This window comes from Microcebus murinus, unplaced genomic scaffold, assembly GCF_040939455.1.
Source record: "Microcebus murinus isolate Inina unplaced genomic scaffold, M.murinus_Inina_mat1.0 scaf018_hap2_Mmur4.0, whole genome shotgun sequence".
NCBI lineage: Eukaryota > Metazoa > Chordata > Mammalia > Primates > Cheirogaleidae > Microcebus > Microcebus murinus.
The window spans coordinates 142,490-155,199 of NW_027438964.1; the positions used below are offsets into that span (position 1 = coordinate 142,490).

A 12,710-nucleotide genomic window follows, 5' to 3' on the forward strand; every position below is an offset into this window, starting at 1 on the left:
GCCCCACGGTGCGGGCTGGGGCGCCAGGCACCGCGGCGGGCGCTGAGGGTGGGGGTGACCCCCAGCCCGGGCCTCCGCGGCGCTCCCAGAAAGGGGACAGAACAAGAGGCCAAAAAAAAAAAGAAGAAGCCTACGGCACCCGGTATTCCCAGGCCCGACCCTGCTTAGCTTCCGAGATCAGACGAGATCGGGCGCGTTCGGGGTGGTGTGGCCGTGGACGGCGGAGGGCGCCCCTGCCCCGCTCAAGAAGCCGAGCCTCTCTGCGCTTCCCCGCCGCCTCCTCCCGCCCCAGGCCCTGCGGGGGCCGGGCCTGTTGAGTTTGCCGGCCGGGTCCGGCGGGCTCCGAGGGACGGGGGGGTGACGGGCGGGGCGGGGCGGGCAGGGAGGGGCGGGCCGGGGTGGGGGGCTGTCTCTCTACACACACAGACACACAGACACACAGACACCACACACGCACCCACACACACACACTCACACTCACTCACTCACTCACTCACACTCACACAAGATGCGCCTCCACGGCTGGACTCGCCAAGGTGGAGTCCTCCCAGCCCCCCTCGTCTCCTCGCCCGGCCTCCTTCACCTCCCCGCCCCCCACCCCCAGCGCCGCCGCCGCCGCCGGCGCCGCCGCCGCCAAGGACTGCGCACGCGCGGGGCGCTCGCCCTTTGACCCCAGCCAGGGGCCGCCCTCCCCCACAACCCCTTTCAGCTGTGCCCCCCGCCCTGTGGGTGGGCGGCCGCCTATTCCCCCCGGGTCAGGGCTGGGGCACAGCGCATGGGGGAGGGGAGCCAGTGTATGGGGCGTGTCTCTCTCTCGGGATGTGTCCCATGGGTGGGGTGGGGTGGCTTGGTCTGTGGGGCGCTGAAGAAATCAGTCCCCTCCATCTCCTACCTCTGGAAAACGCCCAAGCCCTTGGGGAACTGCCCGCACCGCTACCGTGGGGGCCGGGACCCTCCTCTGTGTCCTCCTGTGGCCCAGTCCAAGGGGCCTAGGCCTGGCCGGGGCTGCATTGGACCCCAACCACCCTGGCGTGTGGACTCGCCAAAAATCGGCGATTAGATATTGGATTCCAGCTTCATTGAGGTCATTTCACTAATGAGTGCACCGGAAAGAGTTTCCTAATCCATCTGTGAGGGTGGCAACTGAAAGAGAATTTTTTTTTTTTTTTTTGAGACAGAGTCTCGCTTTGTTGCCTAGGCTAGAGTGAGTGCCGTGGCGTTAGCCTAGCTCACAGCAACCTCAAACTCCTGGGCTCAAGCAATCCTTCTGCCTCAGCCTCCCAAGTAGCTGGGACTACAGGCATGCGCCACCATGCCTGGCTCATTTTCCTATATATATTAGTTGGCCAATTAATTTCTTTCTATTTACAGTAGAGACCGGGTCTGGCTCTTGCTCAGGCTGGTTTCGAACTCCTGACCTCGAGCAATCCGCCCGCCTCGGCCTCCCAGAGAGCTAGGATTACAGGCTTGAGCCACCGCGCCCGGCCTGAAAGAGAATTTGAAAGCTGACAGAATAGGCGAGGAAAGGCATAGGAGATTTCCACACCCAGTAAGGAAGCCTTTCCCGAAATGGAAGCAAGAAAGGAGCAAACAGAGACACCGGTAGCCCGCCCGGATCAGAGTCTGCCCCTGAGAGAAAGTACCCTGACCAGGTTCACCCGTGGGTGGGTGGCGAGCTAGCGGCATTCAGAAGAGCGAGGCCCGCAGTCTGTGCAGAAGACACCTGCACTCGGGTGTGTGTGGCGGCACGATTCCCAAGCAGCTCCAGATGTTAAACCAAGGAGAAGCCAGGGAGTTCCCAACGCCCCAGGTGTCCTCAGCCCACGACTGGCTGCTGTGGGAATGCGAAGCCCGGCTCCTTGTCTCAGAGCGGGACAACCAGGAGGTGTGATGTCCACCCCGGGGCTCCCAGGAGGATCAGGCTGAAGCTGGGACTTGGCCTGAAAGTGTCCCCTCGCATGGCCACCCCCTTCCCCTTCCTGCACCTCTAGTCCTGGTGCCCCTCCATCCAGGGGCCAGACCTTAAAGAGTCACCCGCAAGAGAATCCTGGTCCCAAAGGAGCCTTCTGGGGGACCCGTGCTGAGAGAGGTTGTGGGCATGGCCCGCTGGGACTCTGCCCGACCCAGGGCTGAGAGATGCAACCTCCCAGCTCTGGGTCCCTGCAGGAAGTGTTGGCAAGCACAGGGCCGGTCCTCCAAAGGCCCAGGTGCAGGGAGCCCAGGCCAAGCATCCCGTGGAAGAAGCCACATGCCGTGCCACCCCGGGAACACGACTGCAGGTCACGCCCCCCCCTTCCTCCTCCTCTTCCTCCTCCTCCTCCTCCTCCTCCTCCTGCCCCCCTCCCCCCCGACATGGTGCAGGGATCAGAGACACCTCAGACACTTGCTACCCAAAGTGCAAAGGACATCAGTTGCTCCTCCAAACCCCCCCGCCCAGCAGACCGCGTTGTCCAGCCAGCCCCCGGGCCTCCCTGCAAAAGTGCAGACACCCACCGGACCCTCAGTCTCAGTTTTCGGATGTTTTTGCCACTCTAAGGACCCGCAGGCCAGCTGGGCCTTCGGGCAGGACAGAGAGCCCCGGAATCCGACGTGGAGAGCTGGGTGTACGTCCCCATGAGGAGGCGGTCCCCACCTCCGCGGCTCTCCCCTTGCGGGGCCTCAGAGAAGACACCAGGCTGGGCCCCCGCGGCACAGCGGGAGCACGTCCCCCGAAGGCCGCTTAGCGAGGGCGGCAGGCGGACGGTTGGGTTGCGCCAGACGCTGCGGCCGCCCTGCTACCGGGTTCCTGGGAGGGCGTCCTGGAACCAGCGTCCACACCAAGCCCTTGGAAGGCCCAGGCGACGGAGGAGCCCCGTCAGGCAGGGGCCGAGGACGGTGACAGGTGACAGGCCGGGCGGGAAGGAGTCAGTCAGGCAGGGGCCGAGGAGGAGACGGGCTGGGTAAGGGTTAGGGTTAGAGTCAGGGCACAAGTCACAATCGCAAAGACCTGGAAGCGACCCGAGTGCCCATCGACCCACGAGTGCGTAAATAAAATGTGGCGTGTGGACACCACGGAGTGCTATTCGGCTGTGAGGAACAGCGGTGAGAGGGCACCTCTCGTGGTTCTCCTGGCCAGAGCTGGAACCCGTTCCAGTAAGCCAAGTATCCCAAGAATGGACACAGGAGCACCACGTGCTCGCGCTCACCAGCAAATTGGTACGAACCGATGGACACCTAAGTGGACACAGAGGAATCACCTTCATCGGGTGGGTGTCGGGCGGGCGTGGGGAGGGGATGGGCATACACATCCATTAGGAATGGGGTGGGTGCGCACCCACTGGGGGATGGGCGCACTTGAAGCTCTGACCCGAGGGGGGAGGCGGGGAGAGGGCGATGTACCCGACCTTAACTTTGGTGCCCCCACAATACGCTGGAACCACATGAGAGGTAAATGAATAAGAACACAGGGGGGCACGGGCAACACATGTCACCTTAATACTTGGACTGCCATCATCTGCTTGAAGAGAGAGAGAAAAGAAAATGCACTAATAGAGATAAGAGACACTTTTTAAAAATAATGAATCCAGCCCGGGCGCTGTGGCTCACGCCTGTAATCCTAGCTCTTGGGAGGCCGAGGCGGGCGGATTGCTCAAGGTCAGGAGTTCAAAACCAGCCTGAGCAAGAGCGAGACCCCGTCTCTACTATAAATAGAAAGAAATTAATTGGCCAACTGATACATATATAAAAAAATTAGCCGGGCATGGTGGTGCATGCCTGTAGTCCCAGCTACCCGGGAGGCTGAGGCAGAAGGATCACTTGAGCCCAGGAGTTTGAGGTTGCTGTGAGCTAGGCTGACGCCACGGCACTCACTCTAGCCTGGGCAACACAGCGAGACTCTGTCTCAAAAAAAAAAAAAAATAATAATGAATCTGAAGAGAAAAGTAAAAGGAGGCCTGTGGAGCAGGTCTGGGTGTGACTCCGGATCCCCCAACATCAGGTGCCACCACCAAAGATTCCTACGTGTAGCCCATAGAACCCCAAAAGCAACGGGACGAGTTCTGGTCACATACTCCCTCAAAATGACATCCTGGCCTTCTTCTGCAACTCCCTCCCCTCTCAGACTCTCAAGGTTTCCTCCAGCGTGTCGGTTCCCACAGAGCAGACTTTTGGTCTGAGACCTGACAGTTGTCCAGATGCCACGCATGCTGCCCCGTGGCGGCGGTGTCGCGGCTCGGGACAAGAGGAGGCCCCACGGTGCGGGCTGGGGCGCCAGGCACCGCGGCGGGCGCTGAGGGTGGGGGTGACCCCCAGCCCGGGCCTCCGCGGCGCTCCCAGAAAGGGGACAGAACAAGAGGCCAAAAAAAAAAGAAGAAGCCTACGGCACCCGGTATTCCCAGGCCCGACCCGGCTTAGCTTCCGAGATCAGACGAGATGGGGCGCGTTCGGGGTGGTGTGGCCGTGGACGGCGGAGGGCGCCCCTGCCCCGCTCAAGAAGCCGAGCCTCTCTGCGCTTCCCCGCCGCCTCCTCCCGCCCCAGGCCCCGCGGGGGCCGGGCCTGTTGAGTTTGCCAGCCGGGTCCGGCGGGCTCCGAGGGACGGGGGTGACGGGCGGGGCGGGGCGGGGCGGGGCGTGGCGTGGCGGGCAGGGAGGGGCGGGCCGGGGTGGGGGGCTGTCTCTCTACACACACAGACACACAGACACACAGACAACACACACACACCCACACACACACACTCACACTCACACTCACTCACTCACTCACTCACTCACTCACACTCACACAAGATGCGCCTCCACGGCTGGACTCGCCAAGGTGGAGACCTTCCAGCCCCCCTCCTCTCCTCGCCTGGCCTCCTTCACCTCCCCGCCCCCCACCCCCAGCTCGCCGCCGCCACCGCTGCCGCCAATGACTGCGCCTGCGCGGGGCGCTCGCCCTTTGACCCCAGCCAGGGGCGGCCCTCCCCCACAACCCCTTTCAGCTGCGCCCCCCGCCCTGTGGGTGGGCGGCCGCCTATTCCCCCGGGTCAGGGCTGGGGCACAGCGCATGGGGGAGGGTAGCCAGTGTATGGGGCGTCTCTCTGTCGGGATGTGTCCCATGGGTGGGGTGGGGTGGCGTGGTTTGTGGGGCGCTGAAGAAATCAGTCCCCTCCATCTCCTCCCTCTGGAAAACACCCAAGCCCTTGGAGAACTGCCCGCACCTCTACCTACCGTGGGGGCCGGGACCCTCCTCTGTGTCCTCCTGTGGCCCAGTCCAAGGGGCCTGGGCCTGGCCGGGGCTGCATTGGACCCCAACCACCCTGGCGTGTGGACTCGCCAAAAATCGGCGATTAGATATTGGATTCCAGCGTCATTGAGGTCATTTCACTAATGAGTGCACCGCAAAGAGTTTCCTAATCCATCTGTGAGGGTGGCAACTGAAAGAGAATTTTAGAGCTGACAGAATAGGCGAGGAAAGGCATAGGAGATTTCCACACCCAGTAAGGAAGCCTTTCCCGAAGTGGAAGAAAGAAAGGAGCAAACAGAGACACCGGTAGCCCGCCCGGATCAGAGTCTGCCCCTGAGAGAAAGTACCCTGACCAGGTTCACCCGTGGGTGGGTCGCGAGCTAGCGGCATTCAGAAGAGCGAGGCCCGCAGTCTGTGCAGAAGACACCTGCACTCGGGTGTGTGTGGCGGCACAATTCCCAAGCAGCTCCAGATGTTAAACCAAGGAGAAGCCAGGGAGTTCCCAACGCCCCAGGTGTCCTCAGCCCACGACTGGCTGCTGTGGGAATGCGAAGCCCGGCTCCTTGTCTCAGAGCGGGGCAACCAGGAGGTGTGATGTCCACCCCGGCGTTCCCAGGAGGATCAGACTGAAGCTGGGACTTGGCCTGAAAGTGTCCCCTCGCATGGCCACCCCCTTCCCCTTCCTGCTCCTCTACTCCTGGTGCCCCTCCATCCAGGGGCCAGACCTTAAAGAGTCACCCGCAAGAGAATCCTGGTCCCAAAGGAGCCTTCTGGGGGACCCCTGCTGAGAGAGGTTGTGGGCATGGCCCGCTGGGGCTCTGCCCGACCCAGGGCTGAGAGATGCAACCTCCCAGCTCTGGGTCCCTGCAGGAAGTGTTGGCAAGCACAGGGCCAGTCCTCCAAAGGCCCAGGTGCAGGGAGCCCAGGCCAAGCAGCCTGTGGAAGAAGCCACATGCTGTGCCACCCCGGGGAACACGACTGCAGGCCACGGCCCTTCCCACCTCCTCCTCCTCCTCCTCCTCCTCCTCCTCCTCCTCCTCCTCCCACCCCGCCCCCGCCCCCGCCCCCACATGGCACAGGGCCCAGAGACACCTCAGACACTTGCTACCCAAAGTGCAAAGGGCATCAGTTGCTCCTCCAAACCCCCCCCCCAGCCCAGCAGACCGCGTTGTCCAGCCAGCCCCCGGGCCTCCCTGGGGTGCCCAGCACAAAAGTGCAGACACCCACCCACCGGACCCTCAATCTCAGTTTTCGGATGTTTTTGCCACTCTAAGGACCCGCAGGCCAGCTGGGCCTTCTGGCACTACAGAGAGCCCCGGAATCCGACGTGGAGAGCTGGGTGTACGTCCCCATGAGGAGGCGGTCCCCACCTCCGCGGCTATCCCCTTGCGGGGAGCGGCAGCCGCGGGGCCTCAGAGAAGACACCAGGCTGGGCCCCCACGGCACAGCGGGAGCACGTCCCCCGCAGGCCACTTAGCGACGGCGGCCAGCCGGCGGACGGTTGGGTTGCGCGAGACGCTGCGGCCGCCCTGCTACCGGGTTCCTGGGAGGGCGTCCTGGAACCAGCGTCCACACCAAGCCCTTGGAAGGCCCAGGCGACGGAGGAGCCCCGTCAGGCAGGGGCCGAGGACGGTGACGGCCCGGGCGGGGAGGAGCGTGTCAGGCAGGGGCAGAGGACGGTGACAGGTGACAGGCCGGGCGGGAAGGAGTCAGTCAGGCAGGGGCCGTGGAGGAGACGGGCTGGGTAAGGGTTAGGGTTAGTGTCAGGGCACAAGTCACAATCGCAAAGACCTGGAAGCCACCCGAGTGCCCATCGACCCACGAGTGGGTAAGTAAAATGTGGCCCGTGGACACCACGGAGTGCTATTCGGCTATGAGGAGCAGCGGTGAGGGGGCACCTCTCGTGGTTCTCCTGGCCAGAGCTGGAACCCGTTCCAGTAAGCCAAGTATCCCAAGAATGGACACACGAGCACCACGTGCTCGCGCTCACCAGCAAATGGGTACGAACCGATGGACACCTAAGTGGACACAGAGGAATCACCTTCTTCGGGTGGGTGTCGGGCGGGTGGGGGGAGGGGATGGGCATACACATCCATTAGGAATGGGGTGGGTACGCACCGACTGGGGGATGGGCGCACTTGAAGCTCTGACCCGAGGGGGGAGGCTGGGAGAGGGCAACGCACCCGACCTTAACATTGGTGCCCCCACAATATGCTGGAACAACATGAGAGGTAAATGAATAAGAACACGGGGGGGGGGGGAGGGGGGCACGGGCAACACATGTCACCTTAACACTTGGACTCCCATCATCTGCTTGAAAAGAGAGAGAAAAGAAAATGCAATAATAGAGATAAGAGACACTTTTTAAAAATAATGAATCCGGCCGGGCGCTGTGGCTCACGCCTGTAATCCTAGCTCTTGGGAGGCCGAGGCGGGCGGATTGCTCAAGGTCAGGAGTTCAAAACCAGCCTGAGCAAGAGCGAGACCCCGTCTCTACTATAAATAGAAAGAAATTAATTGGCCAACTGATATATATATAAAAAATTAGCGGGGCATGGTGGCGCATGCCTGCAGTCCCAGCTACCCGGGAGGCTGAGGCAGAAGGATCACTCGAGCCCAGGAGTTTGAAGTTGCTGTGAGCTAGGCTGACGCCACGGCACTCACTCTAGCCTGGGCAACAAACCGAGACTCTGTCTCAAAAAAAAAAAAAAAATGAATCCGAAGAGAAAAGTAAAAGGAGGCCTGTGGAGCAGGTCTGGGTGTGACTCCGGATCCCCGAACATCAGGTGCCACCACCAAAGATTCCTACGTGTAGCCCATAGAACCCCAAAAGCAACGGGAGGAGTTCTGGTCACATACTCCCTCAAAATGACATCCTGGCCTTCTTCTGGAACTCCCTCCCCTCTCAGACTCTCAAGGTTTCCTCCAGCGTGTCGGCTCCCACAGAGCAGACCTTTGGTCTGAGACCTGACTGTCCAGAAGCCAGGCATGCTGCCGCGTGGCGGCGGTGTCACGGCTCGGGACAAGAGGAGGCCCCACGGTGCGGGCTGGGGCGCCAGGCACCGCGGCGGGCGCCGAGGGTGGGGGTCCCCCCCACCCCGGGCCGCCCCCGCACTCCCAGAAACGCGACAGAACCAGAGGCAAAAAAAAAAAGAAGAAGCCTACGGCACCCGGTATTCCGGGGCGGTCTCCCATCCAAGTTCTAACCAGGCCCGACCCTGCTTAGCTTCCGAGACCAGACGGGATCGGGCGCGTTCGGGGTGGTGTGGCCGTGGACGGCGGAGGGCGCCCCTGCCCCGCTCAAGAAGCGGAGCCTCTCCGCGCTTCCCCGCCGCCTCCTCCCGCCCCAGGCCCCGCGCCGGGTCGGGCCTGTTGAGTTCGCCGGCCGGGTCCCGCGGGCTCCGAGGGACGGGGGTGACAGGCGGGGCGGGCAGGGAGCGGCGGGCCGGGGTTGGGGGCTGTCTCTGTATACACACACACTCACACTCACACTCACTCACTCACTCACACTCACACTCACACAAGATGCGCCTCCACGGCTGGACCCGCCAAGGTGGAGACCTTCAAGCCCCCCTCCTCTCCTTGCCTGGCCTCCTTCACCTCCCCGCCCCCCACCCCCAGCGCGCCGGGGCCGCTGACTGCGCACGGGCGGGAGGGGCGGGGCGCTCGCCCTTTGACCCCAGCCAGGGGCGGCCCTCCCCCACAACCCCTTTCAGCTGCGCCCCCCACCCTGTGGCCTGGCGGCCGCCTATTCCCCCGGGCCAGGGCTGGGGCACAGCGCACGGGGGAGGGGAGCCAGTGTATGGGGCGTCTCTCTCTCTCGGGATGTGTCCCATGGGTGGGGTGGGGTGGCGTGGTTTGTGGGGCGCTGAAGAAATCAGTCCCCTCCATCTCCTCCCTCTGGAAAACACCCAAGCCCTTGGAGAACTGCCCGCACCTCTACCTACCGTGGGGGCCGGGACCCTCCTCTGTGTCCTCCTGTGGCCCAGTCCAAGGGGCCTGGGCCTGGCCGGGGCTGCATTGGACCCCAACCACCCTGGCGTGTGGACTCGCCAAAAATCGGCGATTAGATATTGGATTCCAGCGTCATTGAGGTCATTTCACTAATGAGTGCACCGCAAAGAGTTTCCTAATCCATCTGTGAGGGTGGCAACTGAAAGAGAATTTTAGAGCTGACAGAATAGGCGAGGAAAGGCATAGGAGATTTCCACACCCAGTAAGGAAGCCTTTCCCGAAGTGGAAGAAAGAAAGGAGCAAACAGAGACACCGGTAGCCCGCCCGGATCAGAGTCTGCCCCTGAGAGAAAGTACCCTGACCAGGTTCACCCGTGGGTGGGTCGCGAGCTAGCGGCATTCAGAAGAGCGAGGCCCGCAGTCTGTGCAGAAGACACCTGCACTCGGGTGTGTGTGGCGGCACAATTCACAAGCAGCTCCAGATGTTAAACCAAGGAGAAGCCAGGGAGTTCCCAACGCCCCAGGTGTCCTCAGCCCACGACTGGCTGCTGTGGGAATGCGAAGCCCGGCTCCTTGTCTCAGAGCGGGGCAACCAGGAGGTGTGATGTCCACCCCGGCGTTCCCAGGAGGATCAGACTGAAGCTGGGACTTGGCCTGAAAGTGTCCCCTCGCATGGCCACCCCCTTCCCCTTCCTGCTCCTCTACTCCTGGTGCCCCTCCATCCAGGGGCCAGACCTTAAAGAGTCACCCGCAAGAGAATCCTGGTCCCAAAGGAGCCTTCTGGGGGACCCCTGCTGAGAGAGGTTGTGGGCATGGCCCGCTGGGGCTCTGCCCGACCCAGGGCTGAGAGATGCAACCTCCCAGCTCTGGGTCCCTGCAGGAAGTGTTGGCAAGCACAGGGCCAGTCCTCCAAAGGCCCAGGTGCAGGGAGCCCAGGCCAAGCAGCCTGTGGAAGAAGCCACATGCTGTGCCACCCCGGGGAACACGACTGCAGGCCATGGCCCTTCCCACCTCCTCCTCCTCCTCCTCCTCCTCCTCCCACCCCGCCCCCGCCCCCGCCCCCACATGGCACAGGGCCCAGAGACACCTCAGACACTTGCTACCCAAAGTGCAAAGGGCATCAGTTGCTCCTCCAAACCCCCCCCCCAGCCCAGCAGACCGCGTTGTCCAGCCAGCCCCCGGGCCTCCCTGGGGTGCCCAGCACAAAAGTGCACACACCCACCGGACCCTCAATCTCAGTTTTTGGATGTTTTTGCCACTCTAAGGACCCGCAGGCCAGCTGGGCCTTCTGGCAGGACAGAGAGCCCCGGAATCCGACGTGGAGAGCTGGGTGTACGTCCCCATGAGGAGGCGGTCCCCACCTCCGCGGCTATCCCCTTGCGGGGAGCGGCAGCCGCGGGGCCTCAGAGAAGACACCAGGCTGGGCCCCCACGGCACAGCGGGAGCACGTCCCCCGCAGACCACTTAGCGACGGCGGCCAGCCGGCGGACGGTTGGGTTGCGCGAGATGCTGCGGCCGCCCTGCTACCGGGTTCCTGGGAGGGCGTCCTGGAACCAGCGTCCACACCAAGCCCTTGGAAGGCCCAGGCGACGGAGGAGCCCCGTCAGGCAGGGGCCGAGGACGGTGACGGCCCGGGCGGGGAGGAGCGTGTCAGGCAGGGGCAGAGGACGGTGACAGGTGACAGGCCGGGCGGGAAGGAGTCAGTCAGGCAGGGGCCGTGGAGGAGACGGGCTGGGTAAGGGTTAGGGTTAGTGTCAGGGCACAAGTCACAATCGCAAAGACCTGGAAGCCACCCGAGTGCCCATCGACCCACGAGTGGGTAAGTAAAATGTGGCCCGTGGACACCACGGAGTGCTATTCGGCTATGAGGAGCAGCGGTGAGGGGGCACCTCTCGTGGTTCTCCTGGCCAGAGCTGGAACCCGTTCCAGTAAGCCAAGTATCCCAAGAATGGACACACGAGCACCACGTGCTCGCGCTCACCAGCAAATGGGTACGAACCGATGGACACCTAAGTGGACACAGAGGAATCACCTTCTTCGGGTGGGTGTCGGGCGGGTGGGGGGAGGGGATGGGCATACACATCCATTAGGAATGGGGTGGGTACGCACCGACTGGGGGATGGGCGCACTTGAAGCTCTGACCCGAGGGGGGAGGCTGGGAGAGGGCAACGCACCCGACCTTAACATTGGTGCCCCCACAATATGCTGGAACAACATGAGAGGTAAATGAATAAGAACACGGGGGGGGGAGGGGGGCACGGGCAACACATGTCACCTTAACACTTGGACTCCCATCATCTGCTTGAAAAGAGAGAGAAAAGAAAATGCAATAATAGAGATAAGAGACACTTTTTAAAAATAATGAATCCGGCCGGGCGCTGTGGCTCACGCCTGTAATCCTAGCTCTTGGGAGGCCGAGGCGGGCGGATTGCTCAAGGTCAGGAGTTCAAAACCAGCCTGAGCAAGAGCGAGACCCCGTCTCTACTATAAATAGAAAGAAATTAATTGGCCAACTGATATATATATAAAAAATTAGCGGGGCATGGTGGCGCATGCCTGCAGTCCCAGCTACCCGGGAGGCTGAGGCAGAAGGATCACTCGAGCCCAGGAGTTTGAAGTTGCTGTGAGCTAGGCTGACGCCACGGCACTCACTCTAGCCTGGGCAACAAACCGAGACTCTGTCTCAAAAAAAAAAAAAAATGAATCCGAAGAGAAAAGTAAAAGGAGGCCTGTGGAGCAGGTCTGGGTGTGACTCCGGATCCCCGAACATCAGGTGCCACCACCAAAGATTCCTACGTGTAGCCCATAGAACCCCAAAAGCAACGGGAGGAGTTCTGGTCACATACTCCCTCAAAATGACATCCTGGCCTTCTTCTGGAACTCCCTCCCCTCTCAGACTCTCAAGGTTTCCTCCAGCGTGTCGGCTCCCACAGAGCAGACCTTTGGTCTGAGACCTGACTGTCCAGAAGCCAGGCATGCTGCCGCGTGGCGGCGGTGTCACGGCTCGGGACAAGAGGAGGCCCCACGGTGCGGGCTGGGGCGCCAGGCACCGCGGCGGGCGCCGAGGGTGGGGGTCCCCCCCACCCCGGGCCGCCCCCGCACTCCCAGAAACGCGACAGAACCAGAGGCAAAAAAAAAAAGAAGAAGCCTACGGCACCCGGTATTCCCGGGCGGTCTCCCATCCAAGTTCTAACCAGGCCCGACCCTGCTTAGCTTCCGAGACCAGACGAGATCAGGCGCGTTCGGGGTGGTGTGGCCGTGGACGGCGGAGGGCGCCCCTGCCCCGCTCAAGAAGCGGAGCCTCTCTGCGCTTCCCCGCCGCCTCCTCCCGCCCCAGGCCCCGCGCCGGGTCGGGCCTGTTGAGTTCGCCGGCCGGGTCCCGCGGGCTCCGAGGGACGGGGGTGACAGGCGGGGCGGGCAGGGAGCGGCGGGCCGGGGTTGGGGGCTGTCTCTCTATACACACACACTCACACTCACACTCACTCACTCACTCACACTCACACTCACACAAGATGCGCCTCCACGGCTGGACCCGCCAAGGTGGAGACCTTCAA

General features: G+C 62.5%; 2 pseudogenes; both read right to left on the reverse strand.

The window, feature by feature from the left end:
• Nucleotides 1–8,361: 8,361 nt before the first annotated feature.
• Nucleotides 8,362–8,480, reverse strand: LOC142867585 (uncharacterized; annotated as a pseudogene).
• Nucleotides 8,481–12,301: 3,821 nt separating this feature from the next.
• LOC142867587 (uncharacterized) lies at nucleotides 12,302–12,420 on the reverse strand (annotated as a pseudogene).
• Nucleotides 12,421–12,710: the final 290 nt, after the last annotated feature.